Below are 15,656 nucleotides of genomic sequence, written 5' to 3'. Positions count from 1 at the left end.
CTAGGATAGATCAAGGCACTTTGTGATGAACAGGGAGCACCAAGATAGAGTACTTTGTGATGAACAGGGAGTACCCAAAGTATGAGCAACACTTTATGATGAACAGGGAGTGCAAATGTGAGTAACACTTTGTGATGAACAGTGAATGTCACGCACGTAGTACTTTGTGATGAACAGGGAGTACTACTAGGATAGAAGCAACACTTTGTGATGAACAGTGAGTGTCATTAGGATAGATAACCATATGCATTTAGATAAAAAGTAGCATTTTGTGATGAACAGTGAATGCCACCATGACTGACACAATTGATTTGTTTGACTGGAGGAGTATTTGCCTATGTTGGAGTCACGGGAGAGATTCCCGTCGACTCAGAGATTGCGACCTAAGCTGACAGCTGAGGAGCGAGCTGCCATCGAGGAGATGGGCTTGAGACATGTATTGTATGTACTTGAGTTTCAGGCAAACATGGGTTTGTTTACTGCACTTGCCGAGAGATGGCACTCCGAGACATGCACTTTTCATTTGCCGATGGGTGAGATGAAAGTCACCCTAGAGGATGTCTATAGGATATTGAGGATACCGATTGATGGAGATTTGATTCCATATGATCGTGATGGAGATAGGGAGGCATTGAGATGGGTGTTTCAGGATCCCGGATTGGAGATGAGGGCAGGACATGTGGCATGGGACACCATGACAGCCACAGGGTTAGCGTTGCCAGCTGTGATCAGAGGAGCTATCAGTGGGTTCCTGTGTCCAGACAGGGCGACACGGGGATTGGCAGTGGGCTGGGGAGGAGCACTGGAGACACTGGTGATGCAGCACACCAGATATGCTTGGGGACCATGTGTGTTGGCCCACCTATATTATGAGCTGCACCAGTTTGTATAACATGGGTTAATGGAATTGGGCTGTGGAGTGACACTACTACAGGTTTGGGCGTATGAGCATCTGCCTATTACGCGACTGATACATTTCAGGGGTAGAGGTCATGGATGGAGTTTTATTCATTTATATGACATGATAACCTCATAGCCGTGGATTGGCAGGTTAGAGCACTAGCGGCGAGTGATAGATGACATTGATGTAGTCATTTGGAGACCGTATCTGGGATGCGAGGAGTGGGAGGATGACGCCGTGGAGATGCCCTACACCTTCCGGAATAGGTATCTAATTGGGCGGACGTCGTATATACTGGAGAGACAAGTGGTGGACAGGGTATGCAGGTAGTATGGCAGGATCCAGAGGATGCCACGAGGCTCGGGTACGTATGCCTGTACAGTTAGGGATCAGGCGCAGTTTGGGCCTTTACTGTCATATGATCAGGTGCTGACATAGCTGGCAAAGATGGTGCCCGTACCCTGGGATATGTGGTCAAAGATCGAGGATGCTAGGATGGATGCAGAGTATGTAGCATATTGGGTCGAGCATCCATTCTCCCGATTGATAGATCCAGGAGAGCTACTGGAGGGAGATGGAGGAGGAGATGATGATGATGATGGTGGAGGCAATGGGGGCAGAGGCCGACGGAGGTGGAGGGGAGTAGTTGGGGAGAGGAGAGTCGCACCTCGGAGGGAGGGTGGACAGGAGGGATAGGCTCAGGTGGTGAGGGGTCACGGTGGATTGCCCCTACAGGTACCAGCAGCACAGGGACAGAGACATGGATAGGTACAGGGACAGGTGCCAGTACAGGCACAGGAGCAGGGACGGAGATAGGTACAGGGACCTAGGCATGTACAGAGACAGGTACCCATTCAGGCACCCATACAGGTACAGGTACAGGGGCAGGCACCCGCAAAGGGAGAGCCACAGGCGGAGGCAGAGGGTGGGGATCCAGAGGAGGATGAGCTGATTGAGCTCAGGGAGATCTACTAGGGCTAGGCAGATGAGATACAGGAGCTGGAGAGGGAGAGGGACCGACTCAGGATGAGGCTCAGGGATACTGAGCAGGAGAGAGATCAGGTGATTCAGTGCTACACAGAGGCTGAGATAGCGCTGAGGGCAGGGAGGCAGGTGATGGAGGACACAGGAGCAGGAGAGGAGATTGCCTACTAGAGGGACCTTTATTATGGTGTCGTGCCAGCAGATCAGCGAGCGAGGAGCTTCCATAGACCATCGCGGATAGCGACAGCTATGGGAGGGAGCCGGAGGAGACAAGCATCGAGTGGTGGGGTCATGGGTCCTCCACCACCACCAGATAGAGGGGACAGGCAGGGTGATCCTGGGGCAGGTCCTTCGAGGGCTCAGATTTCATCGAGGTCAGGCAGCTCCGAGGGAGGGAGTTCATCATAGCCTTAGAGGGCTCCCCATGTATCAGTATTGTACCATTTTTGTATTGTAGACACCTGCGGGTGATTTTGTAGCCATATGATTATTTGACATCATCATACCATGACACTTTTGATTATATATATGAGATGTTTCATTTTTTGTGGCAGCGATATGCATGTGTACCTATGTGATGAGATGTTTCATGATGTATGTTTATGTTATGGATGCAAATATGTATATGATGCAATGCAATATATTTTTGTTCTTTTATGTTGTATATGTGTATGCATGATGCAAATGTGAATGTAATGCAAATGAATATAATAATGTAAATGTAAATTGTGCTAACAGGTGTTGTGTGCAGGATGTGATGCAGTTGTGATATTTATATGTATGTATGAAATGCTTATATGTGGTAATGCAGGTGCAAACTACATGAAATGCAAATGTTTTTGGTGTGTCATTATACTCAGTCATGTGATATCAGGCTACATGGACTCAAGAAGGACGATGGAAGTCAATCAAGAAAGGGGGATGAAAGATAGAAGATATGAACGTGAAAGAGCTTCTTGTGCGTTATCATCATTGAGCTTATTATGGCAAGTAGGTTATGACAATTGAGGCATATGTTCAACCCAGAAAGTCACTGTACCTGTTTGCATGGAGATAAGACAGTCACAAACAAGGAATGCCCCAGTTCATACTAGACTCACAGTGTCCTCATATCCTTGGATGAGTCATAGCATTACTAAGAGACAATCCACAGACAACAAATGCAAATAGGTGACGATACCCCATCCTCGCCTTTCTAGTCAAAGACATCCTAGAGATAGAATCTCTAGTTAGAGACATCCTGGAAAAGCTAAAAGACATGTCACCAAAAAGATTAAATCAAAAGAAAACCAAGACTCGACACCAACATCCACTGTAGTCCTCAAGTTTAGTGTCTCTTGTCACTTGTATAAGTCTTATTTGATTATGGTCACAATGTTCACTTTCACAAAAAGGATAGATAGCACTGAACCATATGTTGTCTGAGTCTATTGAAAGATTTGATTTTGTTGAAGCCCATTATTGCTGCTGTCTCATCTGAAACTGACTAAATCTATGAAACTGATACTTTATTGCGAAGAAGATGAAACTTTATTGCAGTTTGTGATGCAAATGTTGCTTTATTGCGGATTGTGCATAGATAGAGTGAAGGAAGCTGGAAGAAACTGTACTCCTCGAAACATGTGATGTTCTTAGTTCCACACCCATCACTAGACGTAGGATTTGCCTTAGCCACAGATAGGATCTGATTTATTATGGATGGAAAGGGAGGTTTATTATGAATGGCTAACCAATCTTGGGTAGATCAATAACAAGCCATGATGGGAATGGGTAAGTTTATTATGGATGAATTGGTTGTGAGTGTGTGCAAAGTGAAAGGATGAAAGTGAATCCTGAAGGAGGGAGGAGCAATGTATCTACACATGGCACTGGTGACCCAGTTTTCACCATGGTACTTGCCTAGGGCGCCACCGAGGTGGTTTTCACCATTGGACGAAATTATTTGTCTTTACTTTTTTTGATTTTTCAATTTTTTTTGTGTCACAAGGCGCCGATTTGCCAAGTTTTCACCAAGTAATGATTTTTTTTTGTTTTTATAATTTTTTTGTATTTTTGAATTTTTTTTGATTTTTTGTATTTTTGAATTAGGATATCCTAAAGAACTATGTGTAGAACCTGTGAAGGTGCATGTTGTTGATAGGATCCTCCAAAGGTTCACCTTCTGTAGTTGAGAGCTGATATGCACCAGATCCATAGGCTACTGTAACGATGTAAGGACCAAGCCAGTTTGGTTCAAACTTGCCCTTCTTCTCTCTATCTTGTTGATTCTTGAGATTTTCTCTGAGAACCAAGTCACCTACTTCAAATGTGCGAGGCTTGACTTTGTGATTGTAACTGTGACTCATTCGTTGTTGGTAAGCCTTGAGATGATTAAAAGCAGTTTGTCTCCATTCATCCAGCAGTTCTAGTTCTTGTAAGCGAGAGACCCTGTAATCTTCATCAATGATGATGTTTTGCAAAGAGACCCATAAAGAAGGTAACTCGACCTCAATAGGAAAGATGGCTTCAGCGCCGTAGACAAGTGAGTAGGGTGTAGCTCCTGTAGGTGTGCGGACACTTGTGCGGTAGGCCCAAAGTGCAGGATTGAGTTGGATATGCCAGTTACGACCAGCGTCGTCGACTGTCTTCTTAAAGATTTTAAGGATTGTTTTATTAGACGCCTCAGCTTGGCCATTACCTTGTGGGTAATATGGTGTGGAGAAATGATGGGAAATATGGAAGCAATCACAGAGTTCACGAACATCCTAATTTTTGAATGGATGCCCGTTATCAGTAATAATGGAATCAGGAATACCATATCGGCAAATGATATAGTTAAGGATGAAGGTAGCAATCTATTTTCCAGTGACTTGTGTCAGAGGCACGACTTCAATCCACTTTGTAAAATACTCTGTGGTTGTGATAATGAATTTATGACCATTGGAAGAAGGAGGGTGAATCTTGCCTATGAGATCAAGTCCCCACTGACAAAAGGGCCAAGGAGACGCAAGTGGTTGTAGTTCTTGTGCTGGTGTATGTATGAGGTCTCCATGAGTTTGACATTGCTTACATTTCTTAACAAACTGATATGAATCTTTTTCCATATTGGGCCAGTAATATCCAGTCCTAATGAGTTTCTTGGCCAAGGTAGGACCACTAGCATGCAGACCACATATCCCTTCATGCACTTCACGTAACGCAATCTGAGCTTCGTCACTTTCTAAACATCTAAGAAGAGTTCCATCAAGACCTCGCCAGTATAGGATATCAGCCAAAATGACATATTGAGAGGATTGGCGAATGAAAGTGTGACATTGGTTATTTGATAGATCAGGAGGTAGGGTATTGTTGTGAAGGTATGTGAAGATGGAACCATATAACTAGGATTCAGGACCAACAATGCATATCATTTCAGCAGGAGTGATCTCATATGAAGGAACCAACAGGTTGTCTACCAAGAACTCATAGCAAGTCTCATTTTGAGGTAGATCAATCAGTGAAGCAATTGTAGCCATGGCATCTGCAGCACGATTCTGCTCTCTTGGTATCTGCTCAAAATCTATCTTTGTGAAATGCTGTTTCAACTCGTCCAGCATTTGCTTGTAAGGCATTAATTTTTCATCTTTTGTTTGGTAATCATCAGTTGCTTGACGGATAACTAGTTGAGAATCCCCAAAAACATGAAGTTCCTGAATCTTCCACTGAACTGCAATTCGTAATCCAGTTGTTAATGCCTCATATTTCGCTATATTGTTAGTGCAAGGAAATGATAAGCGGTATAATTTTGGTATAGAATCGCCTTGAGGAGTTATAAAGAGAATACCAGCTCCTGCCCCATGTTGTGTGTATGAGCCGTCAAAGTATAGTTGCCATGGCCTTGCATGTGATATTGTTAAAATGGATTCATCTGGAAATTCAGAATTTAGAGGAACATCATCAATCATGGGGGCATCTGCTAATTGATCTGCAATGGCTTGTCCTTTTATTGCTTTTCTGTCTACATACTCGATGTCAAATTCACTCAGGATCATTACCCATTTGGCTAGTCACCCAGTAAGTGTTGCTTTATTGAGGAGGTATTTTAATGGATCAATTCTTGCAATCAACTTAGTCTTATGAGTGAGCATATAATGCCATAATTTCTCTGAAGCAAAGACCACAGCGAGACATGCACGCTCGATTGGTGTGTAGTTTAGCTCATATCCCACCAATGTGCGACTGATATAGTATACTTCTTTTTCATTGCCGTCAGCAATTTGTTGTGCTAGGAGTGCCCCCAGTGCTGTTGGAGTAGCTGATATGTATAGTAGCAAAGGCTGATCTGGAACTGGTGGCATTGAAACTGGCGGATTCAAAAGATAATCTTTGAGCGTCTGAAAAGCTTGTTGACAGTTATCATCCCATTTGAACTTGATATTTTTATGTAGCAGGTGCTGGAAAGGATTACACTTATCTGCAAGTTGTGCTATGAATCTTCGTATAGCTGGAGTCTTCTTTGTAAGGATCGAAGTTGACTGATATTTCTGGGTGGTAGCATGTCTAAGATAGCCTTGACTTTTGCTGGATCGGCTTCGATTCCTCTTTTGGACACAATGAATCCTAGGAGCTTCTTGGAGGTTACTCCAAAGACACATTTCTTGGGGTTTAATCTTACTTTGTATTTTTCCAACCGATCAAAGATGACTGAAAGTATGTCCAAATGTGTATCTTTGTCTATTGATTTACCCAAGAGATCATCAACATAATCTTCCACAGTTATGTGCATGAGATCATGAAAGATAGTGGTCATTGCTCTTTGATATGTAGCACCTGCATTTTTTAGCCCAAAGGGCATGACATTCCAACAGAAAGTTCCCCACGGACAAGTGAATGATGTTTTGTGTTGATCCTTGAGTGCAATCCTGATTTGATTATAACCAGAAAATCCATCCATTAATGATAACATTTCGTGACCTACTGTGAGATTGACAATCAAGTCAATATTTGGTAATGGGAAGTCATCTTTTGGACAAGCTTTGTTGATGTCTCTGAAATCTGTACATATTCTAATGCTGCGATCTGGTTTACTGACAGATACTAAATTGGAGATCCATTCAGGATAATCAATTAGGTGTATGAATCCGACATCCAATAACTTCTCCAGCTCTGCTTTGACTAGTAATGCCACTTGTGGATGCATTTTTCTTAATTTCTGTTTCACTGGCTTTGCCCCCGGTTTGACTGTCAAATGATGCATTACCAAATCCAAATCTAGTCCAGGCATATCAGCGTATGACCATGCAAAGTTGATTTGTCGTTCTTTGAAGAAGCTTATGAATTTTGACCTTTCAGACTCTGTCAATGATTGAGCCAAGAATATATTGTGTGGAACCTCTTCTATACCAATGTTTGTTTTGATAGTATCCTCTACCAACATGGATGACTTTTCCTCATACGAGGCTGGGAGAATGTCGAGCCTTCCATCTTCGGGTGCCTCAAAGAGGTTTTTGCCCTCAGATACGTCCTTTCTTTTTACTTTTTTGGGATCAGATAGCGCCACAGTGTGGTTTTCGCAGTAAGACCCAGGATTTGTTCTTATTTTCATATCTTTGCGACTGGAAGGTCCGACACCCTCACCAAAATATGCCATGTTGTTGAGTTTTATAGTGTATCCTGCTTTATGGTCCCTAGGGGGAAGATCATCTCGTATGCCAAGATAGTCAATAATAGCTTCGTCATTTTGAAATGTGTCAAATTGTGGTGGTCCTTCATAATCCCAGTCAATGAGTTGGTGGTGAACAAGGGGAAGGCCTTTAATGTTTTTGGAGTTTGCAAGGCTAAGAGTGAAGATGTGGTTATATTTGGGTATATCAAGGCAATCATCGAGGTCATCAATGGCACTCTCCTCATTAGTTTCGATCGCAAGCGAATCCAAATTGTCGTCACTAGTAGCACATTCTAGGACAGGTGTTCTCATCCTATGTGATTTTGACCTAGAACCCTGAGATGAAGACTGTGCGGAATCCTTATGGGTTGTTTCTTGACCAACTCTGAACTTTTTATAAAATTCTTCTTCTTCTGTGGGTTCATCTAGCTCTCTGAATGTCTCGGTGAGCTCATAGTCACTGGAGGATTTGTCTGAACCCCATTCCCATTCATTGGAATCAGTGGAATAGCTATCCTCTTGTTGAACTTTGGCAACTTTGATTTGTGATGCCTTTTCTGTCCTTTTAGTATGGATCTTAGAGGTCAGAAAACCAAGTCCCTTCAAGCGTTCCCTTTTTACAATCAATTTAGGTTGTAAGGGCTCCATAACACCTTTGTGTAACCCAAGGGGGCTTTTTCCATCATACCCGAATTTTTGTAGAATCTTGAAGCCTTTGCCATATTTCTCACAGGATATATTGATCTGATCTTGTGTGTCATCTTCCATGTCTTTGTAGAACATTTTGTATAAATCTTCCTCTTCCAGTTCGCCCCATCTTTGAAAGGTAGTAGGATCCCATTTGAATACCATGATGGATATTTGCTTGTTAGGATGTGGCCTTCCATATTCTTTTGGAGAGCTCATGACTTGTCATAAATACATGGTCTGATTTAAAGTGTATTCTCCCATGCCTTTGTCTTGAAATTTGCCTTTAAGTTCACCTTGTTTTGATGTCGAAGGTTTCAACGACTCAGGGTCAATGTATGCCGAAGAAGGAACAGCTTCACGATTACTGGGAATGATGGTCTCAGTGTGTGATCTCAAGTTATTGCAATATATGAACGGATTAGGATCACTGTTAACTGTTACCTCGACTCCATTATGAGGAAACTTAATGCATTGATGATATGTCAATGGGACCACCCTCATTTCATGAATCCAAGGATGTCCTAGCAATATATTATAGGTGAGATCTAAATCCAGGACCTGACAAACCACATCCTTTGTGACTGGCCCAATTCTTAGAGGTAAGGTGACTGTGCCCTTGGATGAGCGCTCTTCATCGTCATATGCCTTGATGGTGATTTGATTTTTTGAATTCACAGCTTTATCAGAATATCCCAATTGTTTAATGGTGCTCAATGTACAAATGTTTAGACCAGCTCCTCCATCTATCAATACTCGCTTTATTCGATGTTTGTGTATGAAGGTTTCAACATGTAGTGGTGCATTATTTGGCTGACTTACAGAGGCGTCATCGACTTCTATGAATGTAAGGGAATGTGGAATGGAAAGGTATCCCACCATGGCTTGAAACTGGTCCACGTTCAGATCAGTAGGAACGACAGTGTCTCTCAAGATTTTGTCAAGAATGGCTTTATGAGTGGGGGATATGCGTAAGAGCTCAAGGATGGAGATGAGCATGGGTGTCTTCCCTAACTATTCTACAAGGTCATACTCAGGCTTGGTTGATGAAGAAGTGGTATTTTTAGTAGAGGCACCTGGCAACATAATTTTACCTCGACGAGTTGTAACATGACATTTAGAGGTAGGTTCGGAAGAAGATCCAACACCTCTTAGGACAATCTTGGGTCTCTAAGGAGGATTCTCAAGATTTTTGTTCTTGATGGTAATAGTAGAGATATGATTGTCCATTGAGATGTGATTGATAGTTGAATCATAGTTATAAGGTGCTCTAGTATAGTTGGCCTGATCATCTGTGACTTTGGCTTTTCCCTTGTCATGCTTTGGGAATGGTTCCTTAAACATCTCATGTTCTTGATTGGATGAGTGTCCCTCAATCTCAATATCACCTCTATCAATGAGATCTTGCACAATGTTCTTCAGTCGATGACAATTTCCTATCTTATGACCCTTGCTTTTATGAAATTCACAATATTCATCATCATTCCACCAATTTGGTTTGACCTTTGGTTCATATGGAGGAAAATCTAGAACTGTGATCACTTTGTTTGCCACAAGCTTTTTGAAGACTGATTCAAGTGGTTCTCCTAATGGGGTGTACTTCCTTCGTGGTCTAGAAGTTGTTTGAGTATTCACTTGATTGTTTGTAGAACTTGATCCTGAAAAGATGACTTTGGGTCACACTGTATTGGCATCAACAACACCATCATTGACTGTGTTCTTGTTTTTATTCCAAAATCTTGGCTTGTCTTTCCCTTTAAAGTCATATTTGTTCTCCTTAAATATCTTAATGACTCCTTGTTCAATTAGAACCTTTTTTGTTGCTAAGCCCTTTTCAATAACGTCCTTGAAGGTGGACAAACAAGCTTTCCTTAAGTCACAGCCAATGTCTTTGTTAACATTTTGTGTGAACATTTCTACCATTTGTTTTTGTGGAATTTCACAAGAGCATCTGCTAGCTAGATTTCTCCATCTTTGTAAAAATGATGCAAAAGACTCTCCCTCTCTTTGCTTGGTATTGCACAAAGTAGTGACCGATATGTCTGTCTCTATATTGTAGGAGAAATGTTGGATGAATGCCTCTGCTAAGTCACCCCATGATTTAATACCAGGTGGGAGTTGAGAGAACCATTCCATAGCTTGATCGCCTAAGCTTTGTGGGAACAATCTCATCAAATAGGTTTCTTCTGCCGCTACCTCAATGCAAGCTGTGAAAAATTGTCTTATGTGTGCCTTGGGGTCCCCTTTTCCTCTATACTTATCAAATTTAGGCATCACAAAGTGTGCAGGAAATGGAGGCATTGGAATGCTCTTGTCAAATGGATAAGGACATATGTCTCTCATTGTGTATGTTGGCTTTGGTGTATTTATGTCCTCCATTTTCTTTTGTAAATCCCTGATTTGTTGCTCCAAATTGCTCTTAGGTGGAGATCGACTTCTTGAACCATATCCCATGTTTGAGGCACCCATTGGAGGAGAAGCATATTGCATATATGGATGATATTGATCATACACATGTTCATATGGAGGAGGTCTATATTGATGTGGCATATATGGAGCACTTGGTATAGCTTCATGTTGAGGAACCCCATATCTATTTTGCGCATGTATACCATATTCTACAGGCATGTCATGTTCTAATGTGTTGCCCCCAAATTTGACATGGGGTTTCCTTGTGTCCAAATTTTGAGCATGCCTTTGAATGTCCAATTGTTTTGGTTGATCCATAGCTTGAGCATATCTATCTGCATAAGACTTCCATAATGGTCTACGAAGGTAAGTATCATATGTTTGACCATGTGTATGTGGGACTTCTGGTTTTTGAAGCAAAGCTGATGGTGATTCAGGTACCATATGTGGTCCTCTATTTCCTCCACTATTAGGTCTCCTTTGATCCATGTTGGAGTGAGTTTGTTGCAAAGGTCGGTTTTCCATTATTTGAGACATGTCAAAATCATGAGGTATCTTGGCTCCACTTTGTGCCATCGTGTGTAAGAAGTATTGTCTATCCCTCCTCATTATTTCTTCAACCAATCAATTGAAATGGGGATTCATAATGGATTCTTCTACATCTACTGAATGTATTGAAAAGTTGTCCACATTGTCATTGTGTGTAGCATTGTTGTTTGTAGTGTCTACGTTTTCCACATTTGGAATGTTTCTATAAACATCCATGTCAGGCAATGTAGTGTGCTCAGGATTGAAAAATAAACCGTTATCATACTCATAAGAACTCATGTTTGCAGACTCTTGAGCCTCTTTAGCTTCTCTCCTAGATTTTTGAAGATGGGTTTCAACCATGAACTAGGTATTGACCAAGATGTGAGAGACTAGATGAAAAAATGGCAAGAGTATGGAAGACCAAGAGTTGTATGGAGTGTAAATGAATCTGAGGTGTACTTGCAATGTCCAAAGTGTAAGACCAAGTATGTATGTAGTAGAGTAGGTGTGACTTCCAAAGAGAGGATAGTTTCTCTTGATGAGGTAAGCTGACCTTGACTCTAAGTAAGACCAAATGAGACCCAAAGGTAAGAAACCTTGATGAGGGACCACTTAGCAAAGTGTTGTTGTATGTTGTATGTAGTGTGTTGACAAAGTATGATGAGGACAAGCAAGTGACCTTTTGACCCAAGTTTAGACAAGTATGAATGTAAAATGAGATGTAAAGCAATGATGGACTATGTGAGACCCAAAGATAGGTTGAATGCTAGATGAAACCTGAAGAAACAACCTAGGAAGCTCAAGAATTCTGAAACTGATTTCTTTTGTTTGCTGGACTGTGAAATTTTTCAATTCTGGACACAGACGCTTCTGTATACTTCACAGACGCGATTCCCAGACACATACGTGTCTTAGTTCTACATAGACACTGCTAGACACACAGACGCTATTATGCCCTTCATAGATGCATTTAGATGACCCAGACGCGGTTAAAACAGACACAGACGCATTTCTGTAAGCTTTGTGCAATTTTTCCAATCTGTGAAGTCATTTTGTTGTGACCAAATCTGACTGTTTGACTGTTTTTCGTGACAAGAGGACACAATGTTGATGAGGACTCAATGTTTGTAAGTGTTTAGACTTCAAAAGTGTGTTGTTTGATGTAAAATGTTTTGCATACACTTGAAGACACAAAAGACACAATGTTTTGTTGTTTGGTCTTGATTGTTTGAATGTTTAACATAAGTCAAGCACAATTCTTATGGTTGGCCAAGACAATAGTTGTTGATCCCACATAGGGTTTTACCCCCGAGGCTACGCTATTCAGAGTGGATACTTAGATGCTTGACCTCACTGGCTCCACCCTCGGCACTCACTTCTCAGGTCAGCCAAGCTTCTAAAACAAAAAGGTGCTAGTAAGGGCATCCGCTCGTGTGGCCATACATGCGGCACTTTCAGCTCTGTAAATACAGAAGGCTCACAGTCGATAGGGGTTACGCCCTACAAATGATCAAATAAATTTGATCAAACGGGTTTATGGGGAGACATAGTGTCGGTATGAACTAATCAGCACACGTTATTCATAGTTTTCACCATGACTACATTTGATTATAGTGGTTCGAAAGAGGTGGGTTTTCCTCGCTACCACTTGGGTCGTTCTCTTCTCACTAGTAGTCCTAATGACCACATGGGAAGATAGGCCCTCTAAAGATTAAACAAAAAGAGCCTATTGCTCAAAACACCAAAGACAATGATTCAATTTTAGTGCACCAATGGAACTGTTTGCTAGTCTACGAAAACAAGGCACACAACAAAATTTCAAAACCCTAGCCAACGACCTGCAACAAAATTGTTAGTAGTTTGGGTTGTTTGACATAATTACCCCTTCCTGCAAACACACAAGTTAGGTACATTTTAAAAACCCAAAAGACTTTGTGACATAGGGGCCTTCAACAAAAATGTTTTACTTCCAAGACAAGCTGCACCAACTTAGTTAGCTAAATCTGAAAGTGTTAGTCCAAAAATAAACCAGATCTGAAACCCTAAGTGCGAAATCCGAAAATTGAATCAATGAAAATTTCAAAATTTCAAAACAGTATATACACAGATGCTGTTACCCTCAACACAGACGCATTTGGATAACACAGACGCGGTTCTGTGATGCACAGACGCGCCTAAAAATCACAGATGCTCCTCTCCAACACAGATGCTGGCAGAAATAACACAGATGCGTTTCTGAAACACAGACACTCCTATTTGAAACCTGCAAAATAAAATTTGTCGAAAACACAGACGCGATTCTAGATTTCGTAGACACACTAGAAAATTAAAGACGCGATCCGAAAGTTCGCAAACGTGGAAAAACCTAAAATGCCATCGAAAAATGTCCGCTCTGCAACTTCAAAAATGCAAAATCTGCAACAGGGAGGTTAAATGCAAAGGGACATGAGTCCCACCGGGCGTGCCAAAATGTTTATGGTGAAAATGGATACAATAATAACAAGATTGAAAGGCTAAATGAATTCAACCACAAAACCCTAGCCTAACAACAACAAAGATCCACCATAACATATGAAGATTACCTAAGACAATGCAAATAAAACAAAATCACAAAGATTATACCATCACATATCCAATAGGGTTTTGAATGTCTATTCTTCCTATCTCCATTGATCTTGCTTGATATATTTGCTCTCAGATTTTTATGTGCACAAGAGCTCAACAAAGAACGGAATGTGGTTGCAAGTAGGATCGTAGTGTAGACAAGTCCTTAAGATTAGTCATTAGGATTTGATAATGAAGAAGGCATCTTCTTAAATAGAAGACACAATATGAAATGGAGGGATAAGATTGAGAGGTGTAAAAAGGAGGTCGGCTAGGATTAGAGGGTAGGTAGAAGAAATAATAAAATAATGAAAGAGGTAGGTAGTGTAGGAATTAAGAGATGAATGACATGTGTCATGTGTAGAAAAAGATAATGAATTAATTAAATAAATAAATATTTATTTAATTAATAGAAGAAGTGGGATCAATTAAATAAATAAATATTTATTTAATTTTAGGAAAAGGATAATTTAAATAAATAAATGTATTTATTTAAATGAGAAATAAGGCTAGAAGAGGATAAATGAATGAATTAAATAAATAAAGATTTATTTAATTAATAGAAGAATTAGGCTTATATAATTAAATAAATAAAATATTTATTTAATTAGACATGACAATTTTGGGTGTCTACGGATAGGATTTTGAACTTTGATATAGATGAGCAAATTGTTTCATGTTGTTGATGTGAGTTTGATTTTGATATCTTTGTTTTGATGTGGAAACTGATATTGGATTTGTTTTACTTGTTGACAGGAGCGATTAGGTGTGGTGCAGTCATGGGAGAGATTTCCTAGACCATGGACATTGATACCGTAGTTGTCACAGGCCAACCTTGACATTATTGAGAGATGTGGATTGACTTCTCTCCTTGACATGCCTCGGTTCACTGTGAACCGAAGGTTATTGACAGCTTTGGCAGAGAGGTGGCACAGTGATACGAACACCTTCCATTTTGCCACTGGAGAGATGACAGTCACACCTGAGGACTGTTATAGGATTTTGTGCATTCCTATGGTAGGTGCACTGCTACCATACGAGTAGTTAGAGGAGGGTGGCACAGAGGCACTGCGCCGCATTTTTCAGGATGATACAGTCTGTGGCTATGAGATCCCATGGCAGGAGTTTCTAGACTTAGATTACGCACCGTTGCCATCCGTACTAGCAGGGTTCATTGGGGGATTCTTTTGTCCTGATCGCAGGTCAAAGGGATTCTCGGTGGGATGGGGGTTAGTTTTGGAGGAGATGGTCACTCAGGGCTGGAGGTTTGCATGGGGGTCAGCTATGTTGGCTCATTTATATAGGGGTCTACATGAGGTAGTATACCTCGGTTACGGTGGTTTGTCAGCTGGCATGACTTTATTACAAGTATGGTGCTAGGAGCACATTCCAGCAACGAGGCCATTAGCAGACAGGGACAAGCCCGTAGGATGTGCATATGCCTACAGATATAGGGGTCTAGGTGTCCAGCGCAAGCTGGGCAAACTAAAGTACTGGAGGAGGGTTCTTGATGACATTGATACGGTCACTTGGAGACCGTACACAGGATGTGAGGTGTGGGCGAAGGATGGGCTGGAGATGCCCTTTGTATTCATGACCAGGTACCTGATCAGGAGGACCCCGTTCGTTATAGAGAGGTTTGTGGTTACCCGAGTTTTGAGGTAGTTCGGGTGCTAGCAGGGGATTCCATAGGGAGCGTGCCTATATGCACGGTGGCAACAGGATGTGGCAGATTGGGGGCCGACCATTGATAGTGTGGTGGTGGTAGAGGAGTTTGTTGGTTTAGCAGGGCAGATATGGGATTGTGCCCCTGAGATTTAGGATGCAGGTATGATAGATGAGTTTGCCCAATTGTTTGCTGCATGGGTGGTGGCTAGGATCTTTGATCCTGAGGAGATGAGGCCATCGTTTGATTCA

Source organism: Cryptomeria japonica, chromosome 6 (assembly GCF_030272615.1).
Source record: "Cryptomeria japonica chromosome 6, Sugi_1.0, whole genome shotgun sequence".
Lineage (NCBI taxonomy): Eukaryota > Viridiplantae > Streptophyta > Pinopsida > Cupressales > Cupressaceae > Cryptomeria > Cryptomeria japonica.
Note: the sequence above shows the minus strand (reverse complement) of the source record.